General features: G+C 38.6%; 2 protein-coding genes across 8 annotated transcripts in view; one reads left to right on the top strand and one right to left on the bottom strand.

Annotated features, from left to right (window-relative positions):
* The window catches only part of LRRC28 (leucine rich repeat containing 28), a 245,486-nt gene that overhangs the window by 13,521 nt on the left and 214,412 nt on the right, over positions 1 to 17,553 (top strand). The window lies entirely within an intron of this gene.
* The window catches only part of TTC23 (tetratricopeptide repeat domain 23), a 142,874-nt gene that overhangs the window by 110,218 nt on the left and 15,103 nt on the right, over positions 1 to 17,553 (bottom strand). The window contains exons 1-2 of one of the 7 annotated variants that reach the window (XM_070478168.1): positions 7,864 to 8,249; positions 7,057 to 7,118 (exon numbers count right to left, since the gene is read on the bottom strand). The exons of 3 other annotated variants lie outside the window; for them this stretch is intronic. The gene's annotated coding sequence lies outside the window, so the exon portion shown is untranslated. Of the gene's footprint in view, positions 1 to 7,056; positions 7,119 to 7,863; positions 8,253 to 17,553 lie in introns of those variants that run through there. 3 more of the 7 variants (XM_070478171.1, XM_070478167.1, XM_070478170.1) reach the window with 3 other exon arrangements.

The following is a 17,553-nucleotide window of genomic DNA, read 5'->3' as shown; positions in this document are numbered from 1 at the left end:
ACTCAACACTTCTATTTAACATTGTACCGGAGTTTCTAGCTAGTGCAATCAACAAAGAAAAAGAAATAAAAGGCAACCAAATCATAAAAAGGAAAACTGTCTTAAGTCACAATAGTATACCTCTATTATCATTTATACAGAAAATCTGATGAACTATGAAGAAAATCTCCTAGAATTACTGAGTTGAACAAAGCTGTAGTTATAAGAGAACTATACAAAAATTATATTTCTATGCATTAGCAAATTGAAATTAAAATACTATATGCAGTAGCATCTCAAAATATGATATAAAGAATAAAGCTGCAGTATTCATTTAAAGATGAATATAGTGATTTGTACAATAAAAACTGCAAAACATAGCTGAGAGGAATTAAAGAAGACATAAATATTTACCATGCTCATGGGTTGAAACACTCAGTATTGTTAAGATGTCAATTCTCCACAAGTTGATAGATTGAAAGACTTCCTGATCCAAGTCCTTGCATGTTTTTTGAACAAGAAATAAAAAACTGTTTCTAAAATTCACATAAAAATGCAAAGGACATAGAATACCCAAAAAACTTTGTAAAAGAACAAAGTTACAGGACAAACACCACTTTTTATCAAGATTTATTAGAAAGCCACAGTAACAAAGGGAGTTTGGTATTGCTGTCAAGACAGACAAATAGATGAATGGAACAGAAAGGAGAGTCCAGAAATGGATGCTCACAAATAAACAACTGATTGTTGACAAAGCTGTAAAGGCAATTTATTGGAGAAAGAATAGTCTATTCAACAAATGATGCTATAACAACTATTCAACAAATGATGCTATAACAACAACATTCCACATGAATGTTCACATGTAGAATCAAAACAAAACAAAACAAAACTCTTTGATCCATACCTCACAGCATGTACAAGAATTAACTCAACATGAAATATAGACCTCTACAAGAAAATGTCTGTGCCCTTGGACTAGGCAAAGATTACCTAATATGATGCACAAAAATTCATAAAAAGAACAAAAATGACAAATTGAACTTAAAAATTAAAAATGTCTGCTTTTTGTAAGAAACTGTGAAAGATGATGGAAAGACAAGTTATAGGCTGGGAGAAAATATTTACAAAATATATATCTAAAGTAGGACTTGTATCTTGAATATATAAAGAATTCTCAAAATTCAATAATAAGAAAACAAACAGCTTACTATAAAACAGGCAAAATATTGTGACAGATATTTCAAAAGGAACATACATCAATGACAAATATGCAAATGAAAAGCTGCTCAACATCATTAGTCATTTTTGTTGTTTAGTCACTCAGTTGTGTCCAACTCTGCAACACCAGGCACCAAGCTCCTCTGTCCAGGTGATTTCCCAGCAAGAATACTGAAGTGGTTTGCCATTTCCTTCTCCAGGGGATCTTCCTGACCCAGGGTTTGAACTTTCATCTTCTGCATTTGCAGGAGAATTCTCTACCACTGAGGCACCAGGGAAGCCCGACTAGAGAGCTACTTAGATATAAAAATTAAAGAAGGAGGACAATCAAAACCAACTCTTGATATTTTCATCCTGAGACTCTAGAATAGGGCTTGGTACATTTTGACAATGGGACAAATCCTGCCCAGTCTGTTTTTGTAACTAAAGTTTATTGGAACACAGCCCTGCTCATTTACTTACATGCTGTCTAAGGCTGCTTTCACAACACAACAGCAGAGGTGAATAGCCTGTAACAGAAACCTTATGGCCCTCACGGCCTAAAATATTTACTATTGGTCCATTCACAGAAAAAGTTATGTTGTTGTTGTTCAGTTGCTCAGTAGTTTCCAACTCTTTGCAACCCCAAGGACTGTAGCACCCCAGGCTGCCCTGTCCTTCACCATCTCCTAGAGCTTGCTCAAACTCATGTCCATCGAGTCGGTGATGCCATCCAACTATCTTGTCCCCTGTCACCCCTTCTCCTCATGCCTTCTATCTTTCCCAGCATCAGGGTCTTTTTCAATGTGCCAGCTCTTTGCATCAGGTGGTCAAAGTACTGGAGTTCAGCTTCAGCATCAGTCCTTCCAATGAATATTCAGGGTTGATTCTTTTAGAACTGACCAGTTTGACCTCCTTGCAGTTCGAGGGACTCTCAAGAGTCTTCTCCAACGCCACAGAAAAAGCTTACCAACATTTAAAAATAGTGATATCATGATTAGAAGTTGTGAGATAGAGGACAATAACCCTTTTGATAAGACAATCAATTTGGTCTCAGCCAAACTGAATTTGAGGTTAAGGAAGAAAGCTTATGTATAATACCCAGTTTAGTAGTTAGAAGCAAGCCACTGGTTATGAATGTCACCTTTTTAAAGTTAAGTTTTTCCTTTCCTTAAAAAATTATAACTTATTCTATTGTTGTTCAGTTGCCCAGTCATATCCAACTCTTTGCGACCCCATGAACTGTGGCACTCCGGGCTTCCCTGTCCTTTACTACCTCCCAGAGTTTGCTCAAACTCATGTCCATTGAGTCAATGATGTCATCCAACCATCTCATCCTCTGTAGCCCCCTTTTCCTCAATGCCCACTTTCAAATAAGATTTGAGATGGGCTAGAGGCAAGTGTTGCAACAGTTAGTCTGGATATAGATATATCTATGTTTTATAGTTTACACCAAGGTAAAGTTTGCCCACTCCTTAATCCATAATAGAGTTTTACATTCTCACCAAAAAGGAAGTAGGAGCTTTTCTTTTTTTCATAAAGCAATATAGAATGAAGACATCAAACACAGAAGGAAAGAACTAGCCTAAGGTCAGACTATGAGAAAGATACAGATGAACTATAATCTTGGACAACTTCTTATCCCCGGGTAGCCCTTCAAAATGTGAAAATCCAATCTTTCAGATTCAATATCTAAGCTTTGCCTAAACCACACAGTACAGAGGCTCAGATTCTAAGATTCTGGCTGACTTTTTCTTATAATAAGCTCTTGCTCTATTGGCAAGACAAGATAACCAATTCCATAGGTGCTGTGGTCTAGAAAAAGAGCTGAAGCTTGAGATGGGGAATCTGAGACTCCAGAACCTCTGCTGACCCAACTACTTATGGAATGTGAGAAATACTAATAACAGATATTTACATAATTCTTTGCAGCCAAAGATGGAGAAGCTCTATACAGTCAGCAAAAACAAGACCGGGAGCTGACTGTGGCTCAGATAATAAACTCATTGCCAAATTCAGACTGAAATTTAAGAAAGTGGAGAAAAGTACTAGACCATTCAGGTATGACCTAAATCAAATCCCTTATAGACTATACAGTGGAAGTGAGAAATAGATTTAAGGGACTAGGTCTGATACACAGAGTGCCTGATCAACTATGGACGGAGGTTTGTGACACTGCACAGGAGACAGGAATCAAGACCATCCCCCAAAAAAGAAATGCAACAAAGCAAAATGGCTGAATGAGGAGGCCTTGCAAATAGCTGTGAAAACAAGGAAAGCGAAAAGCAAAGGGGAAAAGGAAAGATATACCCATTTGAATGCAGAGTTCCAAAGAATAGCAAGGAGAGATAAGAAAGCCTTCCTCAGCGATTAATGCAAAGAAATAGAGGAAAACAATAGAATGGGAAAGACTAGAGATCTCTTCAAGAAAATTGGAGATACCAAGGGAACGTTTCATGCAAAGTTGGGCACAATAAAGGACAGAAATGGTAGGGACCTAACAGAAGCAGAAGATGTGAAGAAGAGGTGGCAAGAATACGCAAAGGAACTATACAAAAAAGATCTTCACGACCCAGATAATCATGATGGTGTGATCACTCACCTAGAGCCAGACATCCTGGAATGTGAAGTCAAGCAGGCCTTAGGAAGCATCACTACGAACAAAGCTAGTGGAGGTGATGGAATTCCAGTTGAGCTATTTCAAATCCTCAAAGATGATGCTGTTAAATGCTGCACCCAATATGCCAGCAAATTTGGAAAACTCAGCAGTGGCCACAGGACTGGAAAAGGTCAGTTTTCATTCCAATCCCAAAGAAAAGCAATGCCAAAGAATGCTCAAACTACTGCACAGTTGCATGCATCTCACATGCTAGTAAAGTAATGTTCAAAATTCTCCAAGCCAGGCTTCAGCAATACATGAACCGTGAACTTCCAGATGTTCAAGCTGGTTTTAGAAAAGGCAGAGGAACCAGAGATCAAATTGCCAACATCTGCTGGATCACCAAAAAAGCAAGCCTCTTGAGAAACCTATATGCAGGTCAGGAAGCAACAGTTAGAACCGGACATGGAACAACACACTGGTTCCAAATAGGAAAAGGAGTACGTCAAGGCTGTATATTGTCACGCTGCTTATTTAACTTCTATGCAGAGTACATCATGAGAAACGCTGGGCTGGAAGAAGCACAAGCTGGAATCAAGATTGCTGGGAGAAATATCAATAACTTCAGATACGCAGATGACACCACCCTTATTGCAGAAAGTGAAGAAGAAACAAAGAGGCTCTTGATGCAAGTGAAAGAGGAGAGTGAAAAAGTTGACTTAAAGCTCAACATTCAGAAAACTAAGATCATGGCATCTGGTCCCATCACTTAATGGCAAATAGATGGGGAAACAGTGGAAACAGTGGCTGACTTTATTTTTCTGGGCTCCAAAATCACTGCAGATGGTGACTGCAGCCATGAAATTAAAAGACACTTGCTCCTTGGAAGGAAAATTATGACCAACCTAGACAGCATATTAAAAAGCAGAGACATTACTTTGTCAACAAAGGTCTGTCTAGTCAAGGCTATGCTTTTTTCCAGTGGTCACATATGGATGTGAGAGTTGGACTATAAAGAAAGCTGAGCGCAGAATAATTGATGCTTTTGAACTGTGGTGTTGGAGAAGACTCTTGAGAGTCCCTTGGACTGCAAGGAGATCCAACCAGTCCATCCTAAAGGAGATCAGTCCTTGGTGTTCATTGGAAGGACTGGTGTTGAAGCTGAAACTCCAATACTTTGGCCACCTGATGTGAAGAGCTGACTCACTGGAAAAGACCCTGATGCTGGGAAAGATTGAGGGCAGGAGGTGAAGCGGATGACAGAGGAGGAGATGGTTGGATGGCATCACTGACTCTATGGATATGGGTTTAGGTAAACTCCAGGAGTTGGAGATGGAGAGGGAGGCCTGGTGTGCTGCGGTTCTGCAATAAGGGTGATGTGACCTGCATGTCTGAGGTTATTGATATTTTTCCTGGCAATCTTGATTCCAGCTTGTGCTTCATCCAGCCTGGCATTTCACATGATGTACTCTGCATATAACTTAAATAAGCAGGGTGACAATATACAGCCTTGACGTACTCCTTTTCTGATTTGGAACCAGAACAACAGACTGGTTCTAACTGTTGCTTCTTGACATGCATACAGATTTCTCAGGAGGCAGGTAAGCTGGTTTGGTATTCCTGTCTCTTTAAGAATTTGCCACAGTTTGTTGTGATCCACACGGTCAAAGGCTTTGGCGTAGTCAATAAAGCAGAAGTAGATTTTTTCTGCTACTGCTGTTGAGAGAGTAATGGCAACTGGCAAACTGGAGAGTGCATCCTGCCTCCAGGAGCAGTTCCCTTTTCCCGCTGCTACCCCACCTAATGGTTTCCTGTGGTGACATAGGCCCAGTGTTCAGGAGTGTTAGGAGTTTTCAAAGGAAGCCAGAAATCCAGAAATCTAGATCTTTATGTGAAACTACTGATTTTTAAATATGGCTCAATTTTTTAACTGGCCAGAAAGGAAAAAGGAAAAAAAAAAAAAAGGGTAAACGGGGTTAGATTCAGATTGTATCTTCTGTTTTAAGGATTTAATAGAGAGAGCATGAGAAAAAACAAAAGTTGAGAACAAAAGAAAGAAAAAAAGGAAAGTCAATTTCAAAGTTTACCACTGGGTTCAGAGGCCCAGACTAGCAAATAGCACAGGGCATATTATGTGTATAGCTTTTAAAATTTAATCTCTGCCTCCTCTAAATTTCCCCAGTGGCTCAGATGGTAAAGCGTCTGCCTGCAATGCGGGACACCCAGGTTCAATACCTGGGTTGGGAAGATGCCCTGGAGAAGGAAATGGCAACCCACTCCAGTACTCTTGCCTGGAAAATTCCATGGACTGAGGAGCCTGGTAGGCTACAGTCCATGGGGTCGCAGAGTTGGACACAACTGAATGACTTCACTTTCACTTTCTCCCCTAAACAAAAGAAAGTGTGGTAAAATTTGCTCAAGATGTTCTATTTTCTGATTATAAAAATGTGATTACTTTTAAATTACCTAAACCTAAATTCTTAGGTTTAGAAAACAAAAGTATTTGACCGCTGCTACTACAGATTGTGATCAATGAAAGGATGGATGATAAAGTGGGAAACAAAAATTATTAGAAGACCAGGGTTCTGATTCTGGCTGTGCAACACAGGACAAGTAACTGAGCACCACTCAACTTCATCAACCTCATTCATAAAACAGGGGTAAACATACCTGCCTCTGTACCTCACATGGCTGTGGTAAGGGCCACATGAGATAAAATATGTGACAATATAAAGAACATCAGTTCAGTTCAGTTCAGTCACTCAGTTGTGTCTGACTCACAGGAAGGAGTGATGCTTGAAGCTGAAACTCTAATACTTTAGCCACCTAATGCAAAGAACTGACTCACTAGATAAGACCCTGATGCTGGGAAAGATTGAAGGTGGGAGGAGAAGGTGACAACAGAGAATGAGGTGGATGGATTGCACCACTGACTTGATGGACATGAGTTTGAGCAAGCTCCAGGAGTTGGTGATGGACAGGGAAGCCTGGTGTGCTGCAGTCCATGGGGTCACAAAGAGTCGGACACGACTGAGTGACTGAACTGAACTGAACTTCTCTCTATTGGCTCCTAGACACAGAAATAACAAAGTAGCTGCCATTTGTCATGTCCCCTGTTCCGTTGTTTTTCTCATGGTAGAAGAATAAGTATTTGTATCTATACCTCTCTTTCAAAATGCATGGCTGACATAAAAGGATGTGATTTTCAAAACATCTGATTATGATGCTAGTATTTTATAATAAGACAAAAATGACACTGCCATTAAACTATGACTTACCATCAGTTGTAACATGCACTCCAGTTTCAAAGATGTTTAAATGCCAAAAGAAAGATGCATCTCTGAATCAATGAAATGAGGAATGTTACTTGCCTGCCTTCTGAAAGCGTGTCAGTCAGTGACCTTGCTTGTAGCAGTGGTCCCAGATGGGACCTAAGGTATAAGGGGCCTTCCCCTCCCTGGCTCCTGCCTGCACACTCCACTGAGACAGATGCTAGCTAGAATAGTCCCACTCAGCAGTGGGTTGGGGGACTCTGGTGGGACCCCTCTCCCAACCAAGTGAGCAACTGTCAACCAGCAACCAGTTAACAGCCCTGTTCTGCCATTGCCAGGGCCACTGAAGGCCCCTTCCCCCTTCCTATTGTTATATACAACCCTGTATAATTAAGGATTATGTTCAGAACATAATTTAGGAACAACCCTGAATCCTGACTGAGATAAGATGGTTTTTGCGAGACTTGAGTCTACCATCTCCTCTTTCTGCTAACCTTCTGATTAAAGGCATCATTCCTTGCTCCAACAACTCGTCTCTCGATTTATTAGCCTGTCATGCATCGAGCAGAATGAGCTTGGGCTTGGTAACAACCTTGCTTTCAATATGTGTGGCACCATACAGTAACACCTTTAGCACAAAGACACATTTTTCAATTCACTTACTTTGAGCTACACATTTATCATCAGTCACTTTCCTTTTCTTTCTAATAGCCATAGCTGGGATTTAAATTTTCATTAGAAATCAGCCTAGGCCTACACATTGACTTCCCAAATCTCTCAATCCACTGGCCCACAACACTCAGACAGACATACCCAATCAACTGATGCTATTCCTTCTGCCAGACCTGCCCAGTAGAATGCTGAAGCACATGATCAACACCAGATCAAAGTGAGAGGAAGTAGAGGTCTGACATGGGGACTCGGTCTTCCATTTCCAAGAGGTGATGTTCAAAAATTTAATAACTGGTATAGCAGGGGGACCAATCAATCTGTATAGATGACAACGATGTTGGAATTAGCTGGATTCTGAATGTCCCCAGCTGTCCCAGGTGTTAACCTTCAGGTGCTGACAGGTGGGGAGTTGTAGCCAGGCTAGAGAAGAGGCAGGAGCTCTCTCAGGGTACTGGCTCTTAGGAAATAATAACCATTATGACTGCATGGGAGTGTACTAGTTGAAAACCAATCTTGCCCATATGTTAAGCTGCAGCATCAAAAAGCTGTGAAATAGAAAAAGATCCCATAAAGATACAGAATACCAAAACTGAATAAAATGGAAACAAAATCTAAATAGAATTATAACAAACAAATAAATTGGTAACTGAAAATATTTACATAAAGTTAAACCTATGCCCAAATAGCTTCAGTTGCAAATTCTACTAAAACTTCCAAGAAAATAATAACGTGTATTTTTTGCAAGCCTCAGAAAAAAAGGGAAGGGAAGCCTTTCCAGCTTATTCTATGAAGCCACTATTATAGAATCAGGAAGCCACTTCCTGATACCAAGGCCAGACAAAGACAACACACAAAAACAACAAACCAATAATGCTTGATAAATATGAACACAAAAAGTCCTCAACAAAATATATGCAAAGCCAAATCTAGGGACATATAAAAAAGATTATAAGCTATGACTGAGGGAGATTCATCCTGGGAATGTAAGGTTTTGCTTAACATCTGAAATCATAATGTAATATACCATATTTTAAAAATAGATGGGAAAAAAACTGCATGATCATCTTGATAAATGAAGAAAAATTATTTGGCAAAATCTAACATCCACTTATGACAAAAACTTCTTCAACTTGATAAAAGATTTGACTTTCAAAACTTAAGGTCAAACATCACACTTAATGGTGAATGTTTGCATGCTTTCATCCCAACGCTGGAAACAAGGCAAGGATGTTTGCTCTCACCACTTGTATCCAAGACTGTAATAGATGTTCTAACCAGTGCGATAAGGCAAGAAAAAGAAACAAAAGGTATGCAGATTAGAAAGGAAGAAATAAAACTTTATTATTCAATGATATGATCATATATGTAGAAAGTCTTAAGGGATTCATACAGAAAAACAAAATAAAAAACAAAACAAAAACTACTAGGAACTACTGAACAAATTCACCAAGGCTGTAGGATACAAAAGAAACAAGAATTGTATTTCTACCAATCTAAAAAATGAAATTAAGAAAATATTTTCATTCACAAAAATAGCATCAAAAAAGAAAAAATATTTAGGGATAAACAAAGCAAAAAAGTTTAACTTTTTTGTTAAAAAAAAATTTTTTTAACAAAAAAGTACAAGATTTTTACTCTCAAAAACATTACTGAAAGTAGTCAAAGAATATTAAACAAATGAAGAGATGTTGCATGTTTATGGACTAGAAGCCTTAATAACACTAAAATAGCAATATTTTCCAAATATTGATCTATACATTTAACGTAATCTCTATCAAAATTCCAGCTGCCTCTTGCTGCCCCCTAGAATCTGACCTTAAATTCATATGGATGTGTAAGAGACCTAGAAGCTAAAATGATCTTGAAAAGAACAAACTTGGAGGAATTATATTTCCCATTAAAAAAAATTACTACAAAGTTAAAATAATCAAAAGTGTGGTGCTGACACAGAACTGACATAAAGTTCAGTGGGATAGAGTGGAGACCCACTCCCCCCCACCCCAACTCGGGCGTTCCCAGCCCCTTGGCTGCGTCTCCCGGCTGGGGAGCCTGATGTGGGGCCTAGGACCTTCACAACAGTGCAAGGGCTTCTTTGATATCATTGTTCTTCAGTTTGTGGGCTGCCCACCCAGCGGGTATAGGATTTGATTTTGTAGTGATTGCACCCCTCCTACTATTTTGCTGTGGCTTCTCCTTTGTCCTTGGTTGTGGGGTATCTTTCAAACTCATAGCTCCCTCAGAGTAGGCCCCCATGGAGAAGAGACCATGCTGCCAGCTCAAGTGAGGGGCTGGCAGTTGGGGTGCGAAGGTCCCACTGCCAGGCCCAGCGCCCCTGATCGGTATGCCCAGTGTGTGTCTCAGGCCGGGTTGCCAGCCTCCTCCCGCAGGGACAGGCCTGTGGCAGAAGCTATACCTGGGAGGCACCTGGCTCCAGAGACCTAGTTTTGTTCTGTGACTCTTGATAAAGGGCCATACTGCCAGGAAAAAAAAAAAATTCAATGGGATAGAATTGAGAATCTGGTTAATAAACAGTTACATTTACTGTCAGTTATTTTTTGAAAAGTATGCCAAGATAAAAAATTCAGAAGAGACTAGTCCTCTAATCACTAGTGTTGAAACAACTGGATAGGCACATGCCAGAGAACTGAGCTGGAGCCTTACAACATACCATATACAAAAGCTAACTCCAACTGGGTCAGAGACATAAAAGGAAGAGCTGAAACAATAGAAAGTTCATAGGACAGGAAACTATGCATAAGCTTGGGTTAGGCAAAGATCTTAGAACACCAAAGACACAAGTGAAAAAAGGAAAAAATAGATAAATAGGGCTCCAACAAAATTAAAACTTATTGCTCTAAAAGACAACCCATGAAATGGGACAAAATATTTGCAAATATGTCATATGTCTAAAAAAGGAGTTTATTCAAAATACACTTACAACTCAATAATAAGACAACAAATAACCAAATTTATAAAACAGGCAAAAAATCTGAATAGATATTTTACCAAAAAAGATGTATGAATGGCCAATAAGCACGTGAGAACATACCATTGTATCTTCCAGAGCACCAAAATTGCAGCTGGCTGTTGAACAACCATCAATAGTAAGACACTGGAACCCACCAAAAAGAGATACCCCACATCCAAGGTCAAAGGAGAAGCCACAACGAAACAGTAGGAAGGGCACAATCACTATAAAATCAAATCCCATACCTTCTGGGTGGGAGACCCACAACCTAGAGAACAATGATATCAAAGAAGTCCTTGCACTGTTGTGAAGGTCTTAGGCCCCACATCAGGCTCCCCAGCCAGGAGACGCAGCCAAGGGGCTGGGAACGCCCAGGGAATCTGATTTTGAAGGCCGGTGGGATTTGACTCCAGGACCCCCCACAGGACTCAGGGAAACAGAGACACCACTCTTTACAGACATAAACAAAACTTTGTGCACACCAGGACTGAAAGGAAAGGAACACTGATCCCACAGGAGACTGAGCCAGACCTACCTGTGAATGTTTGAGGGTCTTCTTCTGAGGTGTGTGTTGGCAGAGACCCACCATGGGGACAGGGGAACTGGTAGCAGTGTTCCTAGGAGATATGTCTCAGCGTAGATTCTCTTGGAGGTTGACAATAGCCCTACAATAGAGCCTGTAGACTCCAGGACTGGGTCACCTCAGGCCAGATAACAAACTGGGAGGGAGCACAGCCCTACCCATCAGCAGACAATTGGATTAAAGTTTTCCTGAGCAAGACAAAGCAGGACCAGAGCAAGACCCAGTTTTCCCCACAGCCAGTCCTTCCCATCAGGAAGTTTGCACAAGCCTCTTATCCTCATCCACCAGAGAGGAGACAGAAGAAATAAGAACTACAATCCAAGCAGTCTTCAGAACTAATACAACAATCACAGAAAGCTAACTAAAATGAAAAGAAATAGGGTTATATCACAGATGAAGGAATAAGATAAATCCCCAGAAAAACAACTAAATGAAGTGGAGATAGGCAACCTCCCAGAAAAAGAATTCTGAATAATGATAGTGAAGATGATTCAGGATCTGGGAAAAAGAATGGAGAAGATGCACATGTTTACCAAAGGCTTAGAAGAACTAAAGAATAAACAAACAGAGATGAACAATGCAATAGAAGGAATCAATAGCAAAATAACTGAGGCAGAAAGACAGATAAGTGACCCGAAAGACAGAATGATGAAAAACAATGCTACAAAACAGAATATAGAAAAAAGAACAAAAAGAAATGAAGACAGTATAAGAGATCTCTGTGACAACATTAAATGCAACAATATTTGCATTATAACGGTCCCAGAAGGAGAAGAGAGAGACAAAGGATCTGAGAAAATATTTGAAGAGATAATAGCTGAAAACTTCCCCAACATAGGAAAGGATATAGTCAACCAAGTCCAGGAAGCACAGACAGTCCCAGGCAGGATAAACCCAAGGAGGAAAACACCAAAACATAGTAATCAAAGTGACAAAAATTAAAGAGAAAGGTAAATTATTAAAAGTAACAAGGGAAAAAAGATAAGTAACATACAAGGGAAATCCCAAAATGTTGTCAGCCGATTTCTCAACAGAAACTCTATAAGCTAGAAAGGAATGGCATGACCTATTCCAATTGATGAAACAGAAGAACCCATAACCAAGAATATTCTACTCATTTAGACTCTCATTCAGATTTGATGAAGAAATCAAGTTTTTTCCAGACAAGCAAAAGTTAAGAGAATTCAACACCACTAAGCCAGTTTAACAACAAATGCTAAAGGAACTTCTCTAGGCAGGAAACACAAGAGAAGGAAAAGATTTACAAAAATAAACCTAAAACAATTAGCAAAATGGTAACAGGATCATACATATCAATAAGTACCTTAAATGTAAATGGATTAAATTCACCAACCAAAAGATATAGACTGGCTGAGTGGATACAAAAGCAAGACTGGCTTAGTGGTCTACAAAAGACCCACCTCAGACCTATCGACACTTACAGACTGGAAGTAAGGGGATAGGAGAAGGTATTTCATACAAATGGAAATCATAAGAAAGTTGGAGTAGTGACACTCATATTAGACCAAATAGACTTTAAAACAAAGACTTTTATAAGAGACAAAGGAGGACATTACATAATGATAAAGAGTCCAATCCAAGAAGAAGATATAACAATTACAAATATATATAGACCCAACATAGAAGCACCTCAATATGTAAAGCAAATAATAACAAATATAAAGGGAGAAATTGTCAGTAACACAATAATAGTAGGGAACTTTTAATAGCCCACTTTCACAAATGTACATATCATTTAGACACAAAATCAACAAAGAAGCAAAGTCTTTAAATGACACTTTAGATGGGTTGGGCTTAATTGATATTTATAGACCATTCCATCCAAAACCAGTAGACTACACATTCTTCTCAAGTGCACATGGAACATTCTCCAGGACTGACCACATGCTGGGCCACAAGGCAAGCCTTGGTAAATTTAAGAAAATTGACATCATATCAAGCATCCTCAAGAAACACAAATATGTGACAACTAAACAATATGTTACTGAACAAACAGCGGATCACTGAAGAAATCAAGGAAGAAAATCTAGAGAGAAATGAGAACAAAAGCACATTGGTCCTAAACTTATGGGATGCAGCAAAAGCAGGTCTAAGTGGGAAGTTTATAGCAATACAATCTTATCTCAAGAAATAAGAAAAAACTCAAACAACCTAACCTTACACCTAAAACAACTAGAGAAGGAAGAACAAACAAAACCTAAAGTTAGTAGAAGGAAGGAAATCATAAAAATCAGAGCAGAAATTAATGAAATAGAGACAAAGAAAACAATCACAAAGATCAATGAAAACTAAAAGCTGGTTCTTTGAAAAGATAAACAAAATTGATAAACCTTTAGCCAGACTCATAAAGTAAAAAAGGGAGAGGACTCAAATCATTGAAATCAGAAATGAAAAAGGAAAAGTTACAACTGACTCCATACAAATACCAAGGATCATAAGAGACTACTATGAACAACAGTATGCCAATAAAATGGACAAATTCTTAGAAAGGTAGCCTCCCTATACTGAACCAGGAAGAAATAGAAAATAGGAACAGACCAATCACAAGCGCTGAAATTGAAATTGTGATTAAAAACCTCCCCCCAAACAAAAGTCCAGGACCTAATGGCTTCACAGGAGAATTCTATCAAACATTTAAAGAAGAATTAACACCTATCCTTCTGAAACTTACAAAAATTCACAGAGGAAGGAAAACTTCCCAACTCATTTTATGATGCCACCATCACCCTGATACCAAAACCAGAGAAAGATACCACACACACACAAAAAAGAAAATTACAAGCCAGTATCACTGATAAACATAGATGCAAAAATCCTTGACTAAATACTAGCTATCTGTATCCAACAATACATTAAAAAGATCATATACCATGATCAAGTGGGATTCACTGCTGGGATGCAAGGATTCTTCAACATTTGCAAATCAATCAATGTGATACACCATATTAACAAACTGAAGAATAAAAGTCATATGATCATCTCAATAGAAGCAGAAAAAGCTTTTGACAAAATTCAGCTCTCATTTATGATAAAAACTCTCTAGAAAGTGGGCATAGAGGGAACATAGAGAAGTGAAAGTCGCTCAGTTCTGTCCCATGCTTTGCGACCCCATGGAGTGTAGCCTGCCAGACCCCTCTGTTTATGGAATGCTCCAGGCAAGAATACTGGAGAGGTAGCCATTCCCTTCTCCAAGAGATCTTCTAGACCCAGGAATCAAACCAGGGTCTCCTGCATTGCAGGTGGATTCTTTACCAGCTAAGCTACCAGGGAAGCTGTCAACATAATAAAGGCCATATATGACAAATCTACAGCTAGCATCATACTTAACAGTGAAAAGCTGAGAGCATTTCCTCTAAGATCAGGATCAAGACAAGGATGTCCATTCCCACCACTTCTATTCAACATAGTTTTGGAAGTCCTAGTTACAGAAATCAGAGAAGAAAAAGAAGGGGAATCCAAATCGGAAAAGAAGAAACTGTCACTGTTTATAGATGACATGATCCTATACATAGAAGATCCTAAGTTTTCCTACCAGAAAACTACTAAAACTCATCAGTGAATTTGGTAAAGTTGCATATTACAAAATTAATACACAGAAATCTGTAGCATTTCTATACACTAAAAATGAAAGAATAGGAAGAGAAATTCTAGAAGCAATTCCATTTATCATCACATCAAAAAGAATAAAATACCTAGAAATAAAACTACCTAAGAGACAAAAGACCCTCCAGAAACTGTAAGATGCTGATAAATTGAAGAAGACATAAACAGATGGTAAGATATGCCATGTTCATGAATTGGAAGAATCGATATTGTCAAAATGACTATACTACCCAAGGCAATCTACAGATTCAATGCAATCCCTAGCAAATTACCAATGGCATTTTTCACAGAACTAGAACAAAAAAATCTCAGAATTTGTATGGAGACACAAAAGACCCCGAATAGCCAAAGCAATCTTGAAAAAGAAAAACAGAGCTGGTAGAAACAGGCTCCCTGACTTCAGACTATACTACAAAGTTACAGTCATCAAAATAGTACAGTAATGACACAAAAATAGAAATATAGATCAATGGAACAGGATGGAAAACCCAGAAATAAGCCCAGGCACCTATGGTCAATTGATCTATGACAAAGGAGGCAAGACTATACAATGCTGGAAAGACAATCTCTTCAACAAATGGTGCTGGGAAAACTGCACAGCAACATGTAAAAAAAGTGAAATTAAATCATTCCTCAACTTCACACAGAAAATAAGCTCAAAATGGATTAAAAACCTAAATGTGACACCAGATACTATAAAACTCATAGAGGAAAACATAGGCAAAACACTCTCTGACATAAATCACAGCAATATCTTTTTCTATCCATCTCCCAGAATAATGGAAATACAAGGAAAAATAAGCAAATGGGACCTACTTAAACTCAAAACCTTTTGCACAGCAAAGGAAACAATAAACAACAAAAAGACAACCCACAGATTGGGAGAAAATATTTGAAAATAATGTGACCAATAAAGGATGTCTCCAAAGTTACAAATTGTTTATTATGCTTAATAGCATTAAAACAAACAATCCACTCAAAAAATGGGCAGAAGATCTGAATAGACATTTCTCCAAAGATGACATACAGATGTCAACAAGCACATGAAAAGATGTTTAACATTGCTAGTTATTAGAAAAATGCAAATCAAAACTACAATGAGATACTACCTCACATGGCTCAGAATGCGATCATTAAAAAATCCACACACACACACACAAATGCTGGAGAGGGTGTGGAGAGAAGGGAAGCCTCCTGTTGGTGGGAATGTAAATCGATACAACCAGTAAGGGGAACAGCATGGATGTTCCTTAAAACACTAAAAATAGAGCTACCATATTACCTTGCAATCCTAGTCCTGGGCATATATCCAGAGAAAAACATGGCTCAAAAAGATGTATGCACCCCAGTGTTCATTGGAGTACTGTTTACAATAACCAAGACATAGAAGCAACCAAAATATCCATCAACAGAGGAATGGATAAAGAAGATGTGGTACATACATATATATACAATGGAATATTATGCAGCCATTAAAAAGAAAGAAAGACTGCATTTGCAGCAACGTGGATGAATGTAGAGAGTGTCATACTGAATGAAGTCAGTCAGAGAAGGAGAAATATCATATGACATCTCTTATATGTGAAATTTAAAAAGAAATGACACGCATGAACTTTCTTACAAAACAGAAAGAGACTCACAGACCTAGAAAATGAACTTACGGTTGCTGGGGGAAAGGGGTAGTTAGGGACTTTGGAAAGGTCATGTACACAGTGAAATATTTAAAATGGATAACCAACAAAGACCTATTGTATGGCACATGGGACCCTGCTCAATGTTATGTGCCAGCCTGGATGTGAGGGGGCTTGGGGGAGAATGGGTACATGTTTGTAAGGCTGAGTCCCTTCACTATTCACTTGAAAACATTGTTAATCAGCTATACTCCAATACAAAATGTTTCTGGTGTTAAAGAAAAAAGAAAAAGAAATAGAAAACATACTGTTATTAAGTCAGTAAGAAAATGCAAATCAAAACTATAATGAGAATCACTTCACACCCATCAGAGTGATTATAAACAAAAAGACAGACATTTAAAAGTGCTGATGAAGACGTGGAGAAGTTGGAATCCTCACATAACACTGTTGGAATGTAAAATTGTTAATTAAAAAGCAGTTGAGTGATTCTTCAAAAAGTTAAACATATAGTTTCCACATGACTCAGCAATTCTACTTCTAGGTATACACCCAAGAGAACTAAAAGCACATTCACATAAAACCATGTAAACATCTTCATAGCACTATTATTTATAACAGCTAAAAACTGAAAGTAATATAAATGTTTGTCAACTTTAGAGTGGATAAAACCAAACAATGTCCATACAATGGAATATTATTTAATAATAAAAATGAGTGAGAATGGAACTGATTAAGATGGTGGATGAAATTGAAAATCACTCAGTCGTGTCTGACTCTTTGCTACCCAGTATTCTCCAGGCCAGAATACTGGAGTGCATAGCCTTTCCCTTCTCCAGGGGATCTTCCCAGGGATTGAACCCAGGTCCCCGCATTGCAGGCAGATTCTTTACCAGCTGAGCCACAAGGGGACACAAAACTCACCTCCACCCATAAATACATCAAAAATACATCTGAATGTGGATGATTCTGACTGAAAATTAACTGGAGACTGGCAAAAATACTCCTATATAAGCAAGCCTGTA

Source organism: Odocoileus virginianus, chromosome 16 (assembly GCF_023699985.2).
Source record: "Odocoileus virginianus isolate 20LAN1187 ecotype Illinois chromosome 16, Ovbor_1.2, whole genome shotgun sequence".
NCBI lineage: Eukaryota > Metazoa > Chordata > Mammalia > Artiodactyla > Cervidae > Odocoileus > Odocoileus virginianus.
Note: the sequence above shows the minus strand (reverse complement) of the source record. Positions and strands in the feature narration are given on the sequence as shown.